Here is a 16,360-nt window from a genome sequence, read left to right as displayed (position 1 = left end):
CCTCCTTGGAGTCAGGGTAGAAACTAAGTGAAAGGATTTTGGAGAAGAACAGGGCCATTGGAATTAAAGATAGATAATAGTCAACTACAGCTGCCCCAGCTGCAGACAGTAGCAAATTACTCAAAGCACTGAATAGCATGCCTCCATTAGTTTGGCACAACTTGTACTCTATAGGTCATAATACCTTACTCATAAATGAGAACCTAAAATTGTCTGTTCAGTTACTAAAAACGCATTTAAAAGAGAAAAAAAAAATCACTGTTTTTTTTTTTTTAACCTGGTGTTATTCTGCCATCGTCCTTTTCTACCAGACAACCAGTGTGTTTTCATGTGAGGCATGTGTGAGTAAACAATTAAAATTGGACTTTTGAAGCTCTTAGTGATAATCACATCAAATTCAATGTCCCTAGGGGACCAGCAATGTGCTGCTACTGTGCCACCCATTACCTACTTTTGAAGAAGTATTTGTTTAGAGCAATGTTTACAATTTGAATTTTTTATTTTGTGATACAACTACTCCTGCTAGTCAACCAGCATCACCCACCAGGTAGGAGATAGTGGTCCATCTGCAGTGGCAGAGGCTGGAGAGTAAACAGGTCGAAAACTTGAGGCTGGTGGTCCTGAAAGATTAAAAGGGGGAAATAGCTGCCTTTGACACAGGACCTAGTTCAGCAGCACTCCAGCCTCCCAGCCACTACATTGCCACCTCTGCCCCTAGCTGTCAGGATCCCTGACTGTACTTGCGGCTAACCCCTCCCGCTATAACAGGGCATTGTTCCACTGTATCCTGCAGCAGATGGATGGTATGGAGAGCCGACTCATCAGGTTTGAGCAGAGCCTGAACCAGCCCCGGATCCAAACAGACAATGCCCTATTCTGAGCCCTTATTTAATTTTTTGTTTGGTGGTAGGGATTTATTGTGAGTGGAGAGGGTGGGAAGGGAGCTGGGACGTGTTTCACTTTGTGCTTTCATTGGACTTTTGTGTGGAGGGGCTATTTGTTTGGGGACAGGGGTGTTCCTGTTGTGGGTGAAAAGGGTGGGTTTTCTATTTGTTAAAATAAAAGTGGATAATTTATTTTACTTGGTTTATGCCTCAAATGCTTAATTTGGTGTTTTAGTATGCACTGCTGTCTTTTAGTATTCCCAGTTTTTTAAATCTGCTAATAAAGTATATTGCATTTACTTATATCCTTGCTCTGCTGCCCTCTGCAACTATATTGGCCACTAGGTGATGATTGTCATTGCATATTTTGCCTAAAAAAGCTAATTACACACAAACAACATCTTATTCAGTAGAAGTTAATTACTAACTAAATAAATTCACTTCAATCCATAGTTCATCTCTTATCTCAGTGGATGAAGTGAGGGAGTCTTCTTACTGCAGGCTTTTTCCCAAGATGGCATCTTAAGGGAGTGTTAGTAGTAGTAGCAGGCTTGCGCACTATCATGGAAGACATAAGGTGCCACTCCCACCTATGCACACTTCAACTGCAGGATTAATCAAAGGGTTAACCATCACTGTCAACTAAATTGACATAAAACAAAGAGTGATTGTGGGTCATATTATATCAAAACTTTAGGAAGACTGAGACCAGACTACCACAATGACAGTATTTGACACACAACAAAGAAGAACTTATATGGTCATAAAAACTATCAATATTAACTTCTTCTGAGCAATGGTGGGGAGTTAGTATTTAGAAACTCAGTGTCAAGAGAGGTTGGACAAGGTTAAGTGTTTACACAACATACAAAACAAGACCTTAATGATGATGTTGAAGGGGTCAGTGTGGAATATTGATCAGGTAATAGAAGGTTATGCAGTGAGTTGGTGACGCTTTCACCACATCCGCCCCAGCAAGTGTGCAATCCCTTTGAGGTGTAAAATTAAGTCACACCTCAATAAAGTACACAAGGAGGAGGATTAGGGGCTCGATGAATGGATGGGAAAAGGGATTTGGGGAAATGTGTGACTTAGACAAATACTACACAAAAGAAACCATGACAATGTTCATTAGGGTGCTGGGCAGCCCCACATCATCAATTTGTTGTGAAAGCAAACAATGAAAAGATACGTATGACACAGTTCATTTGAATGCATTACAAGCAGTCCTTTGGCTCCAGAGAGACCCAATATGGTATATCTCTAAATGTCATGTATTCTAGGTTTGAAAATATACATTAAGGATGATTGAAGTTAACCCACCCAGTTTGAAAAATTATGATTAATAAAAGGAAAATTATAATGTAATACCAAATTGAGTGGTCAGTTTCCATTCTTCTTAGAATGACCGTCATTCTTGGGTGCCTGACTGAACCAGTCTGGTAGGTAAGCTGAAATGTTGAGCTTTCATCATGTTTTGTTTGTTCAGGAGAGGACTAGGAGAAGGCCTGCATATTGAAATAAACAGTAACTGTTTTATGGAGTAAAGGAGGACAATAGGATGCAAGGTAAACTTGACAGGGATTCAGGAGTGTACTAAAACGACTCAGAGGCATACTAGAATATAAGAGAAGTTTCACTTTTGAGCCAGCAATGCATCAAACACATACTCAGCAGCATTTACCAAATCAATGCACCTCTCTTCAGTCCACAGAGATGAATGAGTACTAGGCCTCAAAGTTTTCGTCATCATCGTGGTTTCTTTTTGATGTCGATAACTTTCTCCTTCTAGCTGTTGAGGTAGTCCCTCCTTGATTACTTCCATCCTTCTTCTCCTGATGCTGAGTAACTTTGGGCCAGTCCAAAACCGAGCAATGTAGACCTGTGTGGTGCACTGCTGTTGAGGAACAAATAAAGAAACAGAACTGGAATATTTTGTGTAGATTTGTGTTTGGTAAATAAAGGGACTGGTCTGGTCTGAGGAACCAGAAAAAAGAAGTGGACCTTTGCAGGTAAATTTCACCAAGTTGGAAAGGCCAAATACTTTCAGGAACAATGATCACCTTCCAGCCCCCAAACACTGCAAATCATTGGAAACAATTTTACAAATGTGTTAAACTCCCTCCATCATGATCAGCCATGATATACATAATCAATTATCACTCACAAGCATTCAATATATCACCACTCATTGATGCAATATTTAATAGTTACTGCTTCCAATTCAAGCACAGTGGTTGAACAAAATATTATCTCTATCTTTGATGGTAGCAACACATTGGAATCTGGCATTGGCACTGGCAGTTTTCTAATCAATGATCTTCTGGGACAGCCATAGTAGGTGATGTAAAACAAAGGATAGGCAATGGCACGTGAAAGGGGCTGGCATCACCTCCAATATCCTGACGGGCCCTCGGAGGCCTTCTTCTCACCTTGGGTTCAGAAACCTTAAGCACTCAGTGAGAAACCATCACAAATTCTCAGCCTCAGAGGTTGACTGAGCCTTTGGACTTGGCGACGGAGTCGGTAGTCAGAATTGTACAATCCCACAAACACATGAAATTATATCATAAACAATTTTAAACACCATGAAAGATTTAACACTAAATCAAAAACTCCGAACTGAATAAAGTTTCAAAGCTTTCTTACAATCCCAAAGTCAATGTCACATATATAGTGTGCAAAGCTAAATTATACACATACATGAAAACCATAGGCTGCGTCTGAGAAGATTTAACCTACTAAACAGCAATACAGTAAGATACTCTAAAGGAATAATGTATATTAGCAACAACAGAATATGCACATTATTACCTAATTTCAAAGGAAATGTTAGTGACATCAATAAATCATCAAAATACAGTTTTAGCAATTCAAATTCACATTTCATGTTTCAGAGTTGGGTCATTCCTAACACTAACTAGAATTGTGAGCTGGAGGTTTGGGCGTACCCCAGCGTTCGTCCCTCAGCCCAACCCTCTTCAACATCTTCATGGCTCTGCTCGCTAACATCGCCCGATCCCACAACCTCAACATCATCTCACACGCTGATGACACCCCGCTGATCCACTTCCTCACCAAAACCAACCTCTACAAAGGAATGAAGGCCATCACCAAATATATGAAAAATATCTGACTTAAACTGAATTCTGACAAGACTGAGGTCCTCATCTTCGGCTCCACCCCCTCCACATGGGACAGCTCCTGGTGGCCTGCCACACTGGGAACCGCACCGACACCCACCAACCACGCACGCAACCTGGGATTTATCCTGGACTCTTCACTATCTATGACTTAACACAATCTACTCCTCCTGCTTCAACACCCTCCACATGCTTTGGAAAATCTACACATGGATCCCCAATGAAACCAGAAGAACAGTCACCCAAGCCCTCGTAAGCAGCAATCTGGACTACGGCAATGCCCTCTACGCGGGAACCACGGCTAAACTCCAGAAAAGACTTCAACGCATCCAGAATGCCTCAGCACGCCTCATCCTGGACATTCCCGCCATTGCCACATCACAGCGCACCCGAGAGATCTGCATTGGCTCACTGTCAACAAGAGACTCACCTTCAAACTCCTCACCCACGCTCACAAGGCACTGCACAACACCGGACCAGAGTACCTCAACAGACGGCTCTCCTACTACACCCTGACCCAACAGCTTCACTCTGATGACCTTGCCCTCGCCACCATCCCACGCATCCGCAGAACAACCACCAGCGTCAGATCATTCTCGCGCCTCGCCGCCAAGATGTGGAACACACTTCCCACCCACCTGCATTAGACCAAGGACCTCCTTACCTTCAGGAGACATCTCAGGACTTGGCTGTACGAGCATTACCAATCCCCCCTCAGCACCTTGAGACCCTCATGGGTGAGTAGTGCGCTTTACAAATTCCCTCATTGACTGATTGATTGGGAACACATGCAGACAAAAGCAAAATTTAAAGAAGACAAAAATAGTTTAGAAAACATATGACTAGGGTAACTAACTATAAAAATATTCTGGTGTAAGTTACTAACTGAAAGGGAAGCAAGAAACTACATACAGTTACACCTCTCCTCATGGGAAAGCAGACAGTGTTGATTCATAGAGACGGAGTGTTCACCATCTTCTGGCGTCAATTGACAGCAGCATCAGGAGAGTGCAAAACACAAGATGCACATAGGAACGATCAGCAGTTCAGAATTAGTTGTCCTTATTAGTGCTGAACCACATAACAGAATAGGGCAATTAAGACTCATCAGGAAACATCAAGAAGAAATGTAAGAAAGCAGCCTTAAATAGAATAGACAAACTCCAACAGAGTTCTAAACAGTACCAAGCAGATGAGAAGACTATAGAAGACCTACTTCAATTCCAAAGTTCTTCACTAATTAAAATACCCAAATCCATTGAATTGGTCTATTAGGTGGTCACACTCTGGTTGTTGATTACAGCATTTCATCACTGTAGATGGCACCACTAAGGGCCATATGTACGAACATATTTTCCCATAGACACAGAATGGGTAAAACCCTTTGATATTTCTAGCCCTAAGTTCTGATTCATTCAGAAATGTTCACAGCAAAGTTCCATTGGCTCTTACTATCACTTAGTATGGTTCTGCTAAAATATTACATGTTCTAATAATTTGAACAATTCCTTTCCATGGCACACAATAATCTAAATTAATTTTATTTCACATAGGCTTATCAATCTTCCGGTGCAATTCAGCAGGTAGAACAAATATTGTTACATTAGCTAAATTGAAGCCATGCTCTCCTCCTGGAATACAATAGAACATTCAACATTACATTTGCTGCCTAAGAAAAAGAATCCAGGATTAAAGGGGGAAATTAAACCAACATTTTTCCATAGCTGCTTGCAAAATGAACTTTCAGGCTTAGTCATGTTAAGAAAGCCTATTGCACATTAATACAATTAGTACATTAATAAAACCTATTACACACCCATCAATTCAAATCAAATATGCAAAGCAAACTCTTGTACTAAACACTATTCATGTTAAGCAATTTTTAAATGTGTGTTTATTTTTCTAAACACATAATTTATAATGAAATCAATTTATCTTTTCAAAATACATTTTATTTCTACTGTTTCTAGCTAAAAATAATACTCTCATGCTAATATTCATTGTTAATTTACACATTTATAAATGCAAAATATTTTCATGTTAAACACAATGTTTGAAATATGAAAGGTAGGCACAATTGTCCACCACAATTCAAATTTCACATTTTCATTTCTACGTTATTTTTCTCTAAGATTTTGAAACTACAGATTTATTAATTGCCACATGCAACTTCTATGCCACTAATTTGCTTATGAAATGTGATCCCTCTCAATCCCTCCTCTGACGGTAATCTTGTTAGGGTTTGTACACAGCAAAGAGCATGTCCCCTCTCACTGCACTAGTGGGTTCTGTAATAGCTCCCTTTTAAACTTACTATTGAAAGCCTTTCTTGTTATCTCACCTTCCCCCCCCTAGGCTTCTGTGTATGTTGTTTAATGTGCTGTTTTGTTTACACATTGGGCCTTGCTTTTACCAAGGCTTCTTTAAAATACTCCTCCCTAGGCCATGTGTTAATCCAACTCATTTGTATAATAACTGAAACTCTGCACACCTTTCAAGAACATGTGCAGCATGTGAGGACCACACCCAGCTCTTCAAACCACACCCAGCTCTGCACACCTTCCAAGAACATGTGCAGCATGTGAGTACCACACCCAGCCCTTCAAACCACACCCAGCCCTGTCTATAAAAGGCATTCCCCGAGCCTCCCCCAGTGCTTGTGCTCGTCTACCTCCCGCTTACCTGAGAACAGATCCCTCGGCGCTGGCACTCCTGCTCCTTACAGACTTTCATTGACTTCAATGGGCGCAGCTTCTGGCTCTTCCTTCTTCCGGTTTCCGGTTCCTCCTTGCTTCAGCCTCTCTCCTATGAGTAACCTGCAAAAGAGAAAGAAGACAAGGTTAGACTGATCAGTATCTCTTGCCAGCAACAAGTAAGTGCAAAACCTTTTATTACCTGAAAGAACTTTGACAACAATTTCTGGATTCGTGTATAGACAATTTGAAACGAAATACCTTCCACGAACATTGTGATTCAAACTCTTTGTTACAAGAATATTTTGCAGAACTTTGTGAAGCAAACATTGTTTTTTCTCATGGAACTTTTATGAATCGAACAGTGGAAACCATTAACAGCAAGGCAAACAGTAAATCAAGGACTTGCACAAATTACATGCTGTATTTTGATGTAAAAGTACAGTATTTGTTTTATAAAAGATTCTGGAAATATGGGAAAAGTGAGTCTGCTATTGGGAATTTAGGCTTTAGTTATATTATGATGAATGTTTGATATTGGTAATTCTGATAACGGTATTTGTTTAATGTTTTAGAAGCTTTACAGTAATAGAAAACACATCCCAGAGCAGTAACACATTCCAAACCTGGAAACTAGAGACCAGGATCCAAGAGGTACTTTTAGAAGAGAATTTCTAATAAATAAAGGGATAGTCAGGAACCCATTTAGGAATAGGTTGCACTTATCTGTTCTTTGTTTATGTTTCATTAGGCACCAGTTTCTACAGAAGTCAGAAAGGGCCGCAGATTTGTGCAGCACTTCAACAGTGGAAACGCAAGAACAGTGTTGTCTCTCTTTTTTATTTTATCCACTTCCCCCCTTCCCTTGAGCTTCTGTTCTTAGTGCACTGTTTTAAAAACTAGTGTGCTGGAACAAGCAGTTTCAGGGTGGGGTCGGATTGTCTTCAACCTCCATCAGAACTGAACAAGAACTCAGGTGAGCTGGGCTTTGACAGAAGCACAAGCCTTAAAAAATGTCAGTTCTGTGGACGATGAATACCGGGGAAGAAATAGAGGGCATTGACGTCACGGATATGGCGCAGGCCCTAAATGAGGACTTGGCTCATAATGAATCAGTGTCTGGCCTCTTGCAACATATGCAAGAGGAAATAGAGAGATTAAAGATGGAGAATACCTCTTTAAAATAGGATTTAAGCAGGTATAAATTTAGGGGATCTCAGTGGATCACAGCTTCTACGCCTTTGTTTAAAACCTCCTCAGAGACAGGGGCGCCATCAAAACATACAACTTTGCCTTCCGCAGTTGAGGTTACTGTTAATGTTCCTAATGTTGTGCCCTTAGCAGCACCTGAACGTTTTCATGGAGATAGTAACAAATTCCATGTTTTTATCAATCAATGTCAATTACAATTCATTTGTAAGCCACAACAGTTCCCTACTGATGATACGAAAGTGGCATTCGTCTTGTCTTATTTGGGTGGCACAGCAGCCAATTGGTCAATTCCTTTCATGGATAGAGATGATCCCATCCTCCATAATTGGAATCAATTTAAACGTACCATGACCAGCCTTTTTGCAAAACACACTTTCATGCAGGCAAGTGATAATGAGCTTTTAAATCTTAAACAAGGCAACAAGGATTTATTGACCTATCTCACTAGTTTTAATCGTTTACTCACCGAGACACAGTGGCCAGAAGAAAAGCGTGTCTCCCTTTTTTATAAAGGTTTGAGAGACGAGTTAAAAGACGCGCTGGCTCATATCGTTGATTTGCCAAAAGACTATTCGGACTTTGTAGATTTAGTTGTGAAATTAGAACATAGACTAGAAGAAAGAAAGGGAGATAAATACAAACTGGAATCACGGTTAACTTTTATTAGACACGAGAAGAAAGACACAGATAATAAACTCTCTGAACCAGAGCCTATGCAAATAGGGACACTCAGAGGTCCACTCACATCAGAGGAAAAAGAAAGAAGGAGAAAATTTCAATTATGTTTATATTGTGGCAGGCAGGTCACTTTGCCAGAGAATGTCCAGTAAAGCCTAAAACTCCACGAAAGGGTGCTGTTTCCTCCACCTCCTCAACTGAATCGGGAAACGATTAAGCTCGACAAGGGGAGAGGTTACTTGTTCGAGAAAACATCTTAATCAAACCTCTAATGCTGCAGCCTTCAGGGTACCGCACATACCTAGACATTTCATAATTCAGGTCGTTTTAATTGTTACTACCCAAGTGAGGCATTCTCTCCCTGTCCTACTGCACTCAGGCGCGACAGGAAATTTTGTGGATAATAAGTTAGCTGAAATCTTAGGACTTCCTATGTGCCTAAAGCCTTGTCCAGAAGCAGTATGTGCAGTGGATGGGTCAGAATTGACCTCTGGATTAATCACAAAACAAACAAGTCCACTTGTTATGGTCTGTCAGAATGGGCACACAGAGGTGATTAGCTTTGATCTGATAGATACTCCTAATTTTGGTTTGATTCTCGGGGTAGCCTGGTTAACAACTCATAACCCAAAAATTGATTGGGTGAATAGAACTGTTACTTTGGATTCCTCTTTCTGTAGAACCAATTGCTATCAAGAAGCAGGTACAGAACAGAGCACAGTATTACACTGTGCTAGTGTTACACAAGATGAACCAAGCCTCCCTCCTGAATATTCTGACTTTAAAGAAGTCTTTGATCCAGTAAAGGCTAGTTTGCTGCCCCCACATCGGTCTTATGACTGCCGTATAGATCTTATCCCAGGGGCCCCTTTACCTAATAACAGAGGATATGCTTTGACTGACGAAGAAACCAAATACTTAAGAACCTACCTAGATGACCTACTACAGTCTGGGTTCATCCGTCATTCCACATCTCCGGTGTCATCTCCACTCTTTTTTATCCCGAAGCCGGATAAATCCCTGCGCGCGTGTATCGATTATAGAGGACTAAATAAGGCTACAATAAAGAATAAATATCCTCTTCCTCTAATACCTGTGTTGTTGGATCAATTAAGACATTCTACTGTATACACTAAACTAGATCTGCGGGGAGCTTACCACCTGGTCCGAGTAAAAGAGGGGGATGAGTGGAAGACAGATTTCAAGACAAAGTTTGGTTTATTTGAGTACACAGTAATGCCCTTTGGGTTATGTAATGCCCCTGCGGCCTTTCAGTTCTTTATAAATGAGGTCCTACACGAATTCCTGGACGTTTGTGTCATAGTATACATAGACGACATCCTCATTTACTCTAAGAACTCAGAAGAACATACCCAACATGTTCGTGCAGTATTATCAAAGTTAAAAGAAAATCATCTTTTTGCTAAGTTAGAAAAGTGTACTTTTAATGTCAACAAGGTGGACTTTTTAGGATACTGCCTGTTACCTCAAGGAATAACTATGGATGTAAAGAAAATCAGTGCTATTGCTGATTGGCCAGAACCATCCTCTGTAAAAGATATTCAGAAATTTCTGGGTTTCGCCAATTTTTATAGGAGGTTTATTGCACATTTTGCAGACATTGCGGCCCCAATAACTACCTTGTTGCGGAAAGGGCAACGATTTCTTTGGACTGATGAGGCGGCACACGCCTTTCAACTCCTAAAACAAAAGTTCACTTCAGCCCCAATTCTGAAACATCCTAATCCTGACTTGCCCTTTTTTGTTGAAGCGGATGCTTCACAAGTAGCTTTAGGAGGAGTTCTCTCTCAACGAGATGCAGTAGATGGCCAGTTACATCCTATAGCCTTCTATTCTAAAAAGTTATTGCCAGCTGAACAAAATTACACTGTGGCTGAAAGGGAACTACTAGCTATCAAAGTAGCCTTTTCAGAATGGAGGCACCATTTAATGGGAGCCAAGTACCCAGTTACAATCTTTTCTGACCATAAGAACCTACAGTTTTTTGGATCACTTAAAGCACTAACACCACGTCAGATGCGCTGGTTAAATTTTTTTAGCACATTTGACTTTGTTATAACCTATAGACCAGGTGCACAACAAATTCAATCTGATGTGTTATCTAGATACGGACATACCTCAGACATGAAACAAGATAAAATAGGACAACCCATTATTCCTCCCCAAAAGTTGTTGGCACCAGTACAACAGAAGGATTTCATCACAGATCTATATAATGCACACATGCAAATAGCACCTCAGGATTGGTTAAAGGATTCCCATAACACAATACAACGAGGTTTATTGTATCACGACAACATGCTGTTAGTGCCCACCTCTGAATTACAAACACAGGTGATAATTTGGCATCACGCCTCACCGTTGGCAGGTCATCCTGGTTGGGTAAAAACCCTGGAAAATGTGCAAAAACACTTTTGGTGGGACACTATAAGAAAGGACATTAAGCAATTTGTCACTACCTGTCCAATTTGTGCAAGACATAAATCTTCTCATAAGGCTCCTGACGGCTTGTTAATACCAATGCCAACACCCAAACAACCTTGGCCCACTGTGAGCGTCGACTTTATTGTAGGTTTACCACCTATAAAATCCTTCACAACAGTGTTGGTTATAGTGGATTTTTTATCTAAAATGGCACATTTTGTACCATTACGGAAATTACCCACGGCGGCAGAATTTGCCGATATTTTTATAAGGGAAATTGTGCGTTTACATGGTTTGCCAAGCAAAGTGGTGTCAGACCGAGGGAGCCAGTTCAACTCCAGATTTTGGAAAAAATTATGTGAAAAACTGAAAATAGATGTGGCCTTATCCACTGCTTTCCACCCAGAGACAGATGGACAGACTGAATGACTGAACCAAACCTTACTTCAAACGCTACGTTGTTTATTGGCTGATTATTCTAGTGAATGGTTGGAAGCTCTCCCTGTAGCAGAGTTTGTTTATAATAATACTGAGCATTCAGCTCTACTTTGCTCACCATTCTATTTCTTGCAGAGGTATCATCCAAGAGCTATACCCATTTTGTTAGAAGATTCCCTGTTGCCTACAGTAACGGATAGACTAACGAGGTTAGGTGACATACAAGACAAAGCCAGGAAACATTTATTAAAGTACAAGGAAAGCATGAAAAGACAAGCAGACAAACACAGGTCTGAGGCCCCAATGTATAAAATTGGTGACAAGGTATAGCTCTCCACAAAGAACCTAAACATAGAGGGATCCCGAAAGCTGCAACCATGTTTCATTGGACCCTTTAGTATAACTGCCATAGTAAACCCGGTAACAGTAAAATTAGATTTACCAAAAGAATATCCAGTACATACTACATTCCATGTGTCCTTGCTTAAGCCGTACAACTCAAAAACCCGACCTGAACCACCACCTCCACCCATACCAATTAAGGGAAATCTGGAATATGAAGTGAAAAGCATAAAAGACTCAAAAAGAATTAGTGGACGTCTGTTTTATTTAGTAGAATGGAAAGGATATGATGAATCTGAGAATTCATGGGAACCAGCATCATATGTACATGCCCCACAGCTGATTAGACGGTTTTATTTAAAAAATCCAGGAAAACCCCGTCCTGTAGGAGGGCCTTTGAGGGGGGCAACTGTTAGGGTTTGTACACAGCACAGAGCATGTCCCCTCTCACTGCACTAGTGGGTTCTGTAATAGCTCCCTTTTAAACTTACTATTGAAAGCCTTTCTTGTTATCTCACCTTCCCCCCCCCCAGGCTTCTGTGTATGTTGTTTAATGTGCTGTTTTGTTTACACATTGGGCCTTGCTTTTACCAAGGCTTCTTTAAAATACTCCTCCCTAGGCCATGTGTTAATCCAACTCATTTGTATAATAACTGAAACTCTGCACACCTTTCAAGAACATGTGCAGCATGTGAGGACCACACCCAGCTCTTCAAACCACACCCAGCTCTGCACACCTTCCAAGAACATGTGCAGCATGTGAGGACCACACCCTGCCCTTCAAACCACACCCAGCCCTGTCTATAAAAGGCATCCCCGAGCCTCATCCCAGTGCTTGTGCTCGTCTACCTCCCGCTTACCTGAGAACAGATCCCTCGGCGCTGGCACTCCTGCTCTTTACAGACTTTCATTGACTTCAATGGGCGCAGCTTCTGGCTCTTCCTTCTTCCGGTTTCCAGTTCCTCCTTGCTTCAGCATCTCTCCTATGAGTAACCTGCAAAAGAGAAAGAAGACAAGGTTAGACTGATCAGTATCTCTTGCCAGCAACAAGTAAGTGCAAAACCTTTTATTACCTGAAAGAACTTTGACAACAATTTCTGGATTCGTGTATAGACAATTTGAAACGAAATACCTTCCACGAACATTGTGATTCAAACTCTTTGTTACAAGAATATTTTGCAGAACTTTGTGAAGCAAACATTGTTTTTTCTCATGGAACTTTTAAGAATCGAACAGTGGAAACCATTAACAGCACGGCAAACAGTAAATCAAGGACTTGCACAAATTACATGCTGTATTTTGATGTAAAAGTACAGTATTTGTTTTATAAAAGATTCTGGAAATATGGGAAAAGTGAGTCTGCTATTGGGAATTTAGGCTTTAGTTATATTATGATGAATGTTTGATATTGGTAATTCTGATAACGGTATTTGTTTAATGTTTTAGAAGCTTTACAGTAATAGAAAACACATCCCAGAGCAGTAACACATTCCAAACCTGGAAACTAGAGACCAGGATCCAAGATGTACTTTTAGAAGAGAATTTCTAATAAATAAAGGGATAGTCAGGAACCCATTTAGGAATAGGTTGCACTTATCTGTTCTTTGTTTATGTTTCATTAGGCACCAGTTTCTAGAGAAGTCAGAAAGGGCCGCAGATTTGTGCAGCACTTCAACAGTGGAAACGCAAGAACGGTGTTGTCTCTCTTTTTTATTTTATCCACTTCCCCCCTTCCCTTGAGCTTCTGTTCTTAGTGCACTGTTTTAAAAACTAGTGTGCTGGAACAAGCAGTTTCAGGGTGGGGTCGGATTGTCTTCAACCTCCATCAGAACTGAACAAGAACTCAGGTGAGCTGGGCTTTGACAAATCTAGACTGTCACAAAATAATTATTCTCATTTAAAATGAGACAAGTCAAAACTTGTAGTTTGATAACACATTGGTCTATGCCTACGATAATTGTCAAATCCCTTCATTGACTGATAAAACCTATTCTCCATTTCCATTTCTACCCTCCCCTGTTTATTCTTTGCTCTTTGTTTTCTCCTGATATAATAAGCTTTGTAAAATCCATGTGCACAAATTATGAACAGTCTCACAATCAATAAAGGTTTCAGGATCAACTTCATCAAATCATTTCCTACATTACCAAAACAAGGGCCATAATTGAGAAAACTTAGTGCCATCTTTGTGCCATTTTTTCTGATGCAAACTCAGTGCTAACCTAGCAACATATTTATATTTTGTCGATAGACCCGTCAAGGACAAAGTTTTCGAGTTAGCTTCATTTTTTGGGAGCGCCACCCCACCTTCCGTTGTTTAGCAACAATGATATGCAAGGTAGATGTTCCCTTACAAAAAATTATGCTAGCCCTCGAGCTTCATATTTACTGCCTGATACAAAAAAGACACAAGTTAAGGAACTGGTCCCAATGATGCAAAGTCCGATTAGCGTCAACTTTTAATGCCTGGTCAGACCAGGCATTAAAATGAGGCCCATACACTACTATATAAGAAAAACACACAGAAGGAGATTTGGCAACCCCCTGACAACATGGAATTGTTAATGCTCCAACTTGACAGACGCCGTAGACAACATGTCCTGCCAGTACCACTGCAGCAGCCCCCAACACCAACACATCACCCACAAAGGTCATGCAGAAGACAGGAGACGATATTTTGACAGCGCACAACCATCCTTTCACTCAGGGAATCAGATTTCATCAGAACCTGCCCTCGGAAGAAGGGGAGTCCATTGTACGCCTGTTGCACCACATTATGCCAGGCACCACTGCAAGGATGGAAACTCCAACAACTATTCCACCCATGACCAAACTCCTGGTGGTCCTCCAGATCCTGGTACCAGACTCGTTCCAGACAACTGGTGCACAAGTGGGTGGTAACTCCCAGCCATCCTTCCTGGCCTTCCTTCCAAAGGTTTTGGATGCAATCATCTGCCTCACACCCCACCACATCTGCTACAGCAACACCCAGCAACTGCAGCAGGAGATCAAGCAAGGTCTCTACCAAATTGCTGGGTCCCTGCATATGCTGGGTGCAATGGACTGCTCCCATGTCCAACCTCTGCCACCTGCTACAACGGAGCACCTCAACAGGAACTGCAAACACATCCATTCTATAAATGTGCAGGCCATTGTGGACCACCGTGGGTTCTTCAGAACATCCCAGCCAAATATTCTGGCAATGTCCATGATGCCTACATATTCTGTCACTCCACCATCAACAAATGGTTCCAGGATGGGCAATATGGCAATGGACTACTTTTAGGCATGCCACAATACCAATCATTACACAGACAACACACCAACCTTGTAGGACAAACAATACATACACAACACTAAACACACATGAATAAGGGAACACAGAAGTACAGACAACAACACATATGCCACATGCCACACTACACCCCATTCATTGCACATTACACAGACATACAGCCATATCTACATAATATAGACATAGCCTGATTGGCACACCATGTGAAGGACAGGTGGAGCTATGTCTTCTTTGCATATAGAATCTGAGTCCACACCACTACAAGTGGTGACTGGTTGACAACTAAATACAGAACCCACACACATTACTCCTTACACGAAATAGATCAGCTATGTGAATGGCATTGGCTGTGTCACCCTACTGCCACCATGTGGGCCCTGTATACCATGAATGGCACACCATGGAGCAGAGTAGGTACAATAGTGTCAAGATAATGGATGCCATAGATGGACTCTGTAGGAGTACTGAGAACATACCTGACCATTTCATGCACAGTACACAGGGACCCATTCAAAACCATGGTGTGCCCCCTCCTAACGCCTGTTCTGTGCAGGTGTTGAAAGTATGTGTCATTAATCATGTCTAGGAACCTTGGAGAATCCTCTACTCCAATTTTGCTAGTACTCCTATTGTGTGAATCTCACCTTCTAAAAAGGATGGTTGGCACAGGCCTAATCTGCCATAAAGGGTCACTAAGTGTTGCACTGTATGCGTAGTGCCACATGGTAACAAGGTGGCCTGAGGTTGGCCTTTTAGGGCTACCATAGTGTCAATGCAAATGACGCTATTGTGGTGCAGGGAGGTGGTAGATTCCACTAACTTAAGGGCACGGCCTCAAATATGGACAACACAACACATAATTTGCATGGCTGAAATGTCAGTCCAGTTTTAATTTGACAATCACCAAGTTCCTGAGCCACAACTCATGATAGTAATGTCCACCACCACGCACCAATGCAACCATTCAAGAAAACAGGAACACACACATTACCAGATGCAAGTCTGAGTCACCAGTCTACCTTAAATTACCATCTGCAATGGCACATACAAAACTACAAATATGCATGACAGACACGTTCTCACAGGAGGAAGCCTGTTGTATGCACCAGCCCTGGTATGCAAGGTGATCCTTGTATGTGCAATCTTGCATAACATATGTATTCAGACTAATGCTCCCGGGGATGAACTGGTAGATGTCCCAGAGGAAGAGGATGACAATGGTGCAGCATA

The sequence above is a fragment of the Pleurodeles waltl genome, chromosome 2_2 (assembly GCF_031143425.1).
Source record: "Pleurodeles waltl isolate 20211129_DDA chromosome 2_2, aPleWal1.hap1.20221129, whole genome shotgun sequence".
Classification (NCBI taxonomy): Eukaryota; Metazoa; Chordata; class Amphibia; order Caudata; family Salamandridae; genus Pleurodeles; species Pleurodeles waltl.
This window is presented reverse-complemented; position numbering follows the sequence as displayed.